This window comes from Orycteropus afer, unplaced genomic scaffold (genome assembly GCF_000298275.1).
Source record: "Orycteropus afer afer isolate SDZICR_OR568_19922 unplaced genomic scaffold, OryAfe1.0 scaffold00107, whole genome shotgun sequence".
NCBI classification, from domain to species: Eukaryota; Metazoa; Chordata; class Mammalia; order Tubulidentata; family Orycteropodidae; genus Orycteropus; species Orycteropus afer.
Genome location: NW_006921694.1, coordinates 4415809 through 4418788, shown reverse-complemented (window position 1 = coordinate 4418788; position 2980 = coordinate 4415809).

Sequence of the window (2980 nt, the reverse complement as noted above, 5' to 3'; positions counted from 1 at the left end):
CTCAAGGGCAAGGTTCAGAGTCTCTTCTGCCATCCACTTTGGTCTTCTCTTCTTTTCTTGTCTTTTTAGTGATCTCTTGCTTTCTTCATGGATAAAGTGATATGAAGAGTTAATATGCTTGGCTGCTAACAGAAAGGTTGGAGGTTCAAGTTCACCCAGAAGTGCCTCTGAAGAAAAGCCTGGTAATCTACTTAAAAAAATCCCAGCCATTTAAAAACTCTATGGAGCACAGTTCTACTTTAGGTAGAACTGACTTGATAGCAACTGGTTTTGGCCTTGTCATAAGTACAGAAGGGGTGGATCAATGAGTCTTATCTAAGTCAACAGGGAGGGTGGTTCTTTGGAACATAAGAGAGTAGAAGGATTTCTTATCCGTCACTATTTTCCAGGAGTATAGACTCAGGTAAAATCCACATTGTTAGTAGCAACATTAATAATTATACCAAAAAATAAATAATATAACAAGTTCATTATAACAGGATTTATTGACAGAGCTAAAATTTCTAGTAATAATATAAGTATGTAGTTATATTTTACATCCTGAAACTTAACTGTTTTTCTAAAAAATATTCTGGTTATGTTTTAATTTAAAAATATTAAGTTTAATTGGTTTTAAAATTAATATAACAAAATAAATAAATAAGGAGCCCTAGCATAGTGTCTAAGGCACTTGACTGCTAACCAGAAGGCTGGCGGTTCAAACCCACCAGCCACTCCTTGGAAGGAAGATGGGGCAATCTACTTCCATAGTGATACTGCCTCGGAAACCCAAGGAGGAGTCTCTATGAGTCGGGTCCGACTCGACACAACATAACAACAACAGTGGTGCAGTGGTTACATGCTCTGCTGAGTGTGAAAGGTTGGCAGTTTGAGCCTACCAGCAGCTCGGTGGGAGAAAGAGCTGGCCATCTGCTCCCATAAAGATTACAGTCTAGAAAACCCTGTGGGGCAGTTCTACTCTGTCACATGGGATTACCATGAGTGGAAATGGACTCCATGGCACCTAACAACAACAACATGTTAAAAAACAAACAAACAAACAGTGAAATGGGAAACATTTGAACTGAGTTTTAAAAAATTGTCACCAATGCTAAATAGAAAAATAAAGCCCTTTTCAAATTTTGAAACTATAGATGATCCCCAAATAATTTGTTCTTTGTCCTTGGTTCCTGAGAAATCATCACTAAAACCTTGGAATTTCCCCAGTGATTGATGTAGCTTTGATGAAGCCTCCAGACCATACCTTACGGTTTATGCTGAGATGTCTTTTGTGTGTGTGTGGGTGGGTGGGGGCATGGCTGACCAGGCCAGAAACACTCAATGTGTGATATGAGCCCAACCTCAGGGAAGGGAGGGAGTGCTGACTCAATCAGTCAGGTCTCCATGATGAGGTCTCAACAAGGGTCCTGGACAAGGAAGCTCTGTGGGCTTTCTGGCTGTTGAGACATCAATGCAATGCATATGGGAGGGTAAGTGTGTTCCTTTTTCAACAAGGAACCTCCATATTGGGAACCCTCCCAGATCTCGCCCCATATGCCTCTTCATTTGTATCCTTTTTTGTATTATCAAATTGTAAATATTGTTAGAGCTCCATGGGCACTCAACGACCACACCACACACCAGGGTACCCGACAGGAGATTTTATTTAAAGAGGCAAAAGGGCGCCTGCACCGAGGCAGGACAGAGGAAGAAGAAGAGGAAGAACAGGAGAAGAGAAGAGAGCAAGCAGGGGAGAGGGCGGTCTTATATAGACCCGTGGGCTAGGAGGTTGTACGTCAGAGCTGGGGGAAGGGGTCTTAACCTATCAGAAGCTATGTTGCCTTTTAAAATTTGCGCCTTGCAGGAAGCACAGTTTCGACTTCCTTTAACTGACTTAAGACCTTGGGTGGGGCAGCAGGGAATGAAGAAGAACCCGAAAGAGCCATGCAAGATCGGTTGGCATATCTCTAACAAATATAGTACTTTTCATGAGTTCTGTGAGTTGTTCTAGCAGATTATGGAATCCAAGGGAGCAGTGGGAGTCAGTGGATTAGAAGTGAGGGGAGCTCTGGGAACTCTCAAGCTCACAACTTGCATCTTGAGGGGAATGAAGAAACCCCTGAATTTGTAGCCAGCAGATTAGAAGTGAGGATGTTGTAAGATCCCCCACACTTGCAGCTGGGATCTGAAGTCTTCAGCAAATTTGCAGGCTAGGCTATGCCCCATAACTTGAGATCTGACCAAGATGTGGTAGAGGGAGTCAGAAGCAGAAGTACTGTGTGGGCAGTGGTGGAATGAAATTGAATACATATGAAGTGGAGAGATCCTGGATAGAGTGGGAGAACAATCTGGAACAAAACTCAAAGTCATAAAAAAGACCTGTTCACTGGTTTGATAGAGCCTGGTGACACCCAAGACTATGGACCCTGGTTACCATTCAATAATATTTTTATTATAAAATTGAACTCACTCCTATGGCTTCCAGCCAAACAATAGACAGACATATAGGCTGAACATTTACATTAGGTAGGTATACTCCTTAGAGCAATCAATCATGGGAGAACAGAAGGGAAGTATTTACACAGAGAGACAGCTCAGGGGCAGGAATGAATAGGAAGGAAGGACACAGGGAAGAGGTAACTACAGGGAGGAAGTGGGAAGAGAGCTGTTACATTGTGAGGAATTGCGGGCAATGTCATGAAACAAAATGTGTATAAACTGCTGCCTGGAAAATGAATTTGCTCTATAAACTTTCACCGAAATCACAATAAAAATTATATATAAATAAATATGAAGTGGAATAGATTGATTGATCATTCCAGCAGCCAACTAGCACTATTTAAAATAAGAAAATTGTATTAATATAATTTTAAGCACAATATTGTTTTAATACAAATAGATAGTACATCAAAACCTGTAGAAGTTTATCAATACGTTAACTGGACAATTCCAGCAACTGAAAATGGTAATTCTTTGTTTACGAATTCAAACTGCTCTTTTA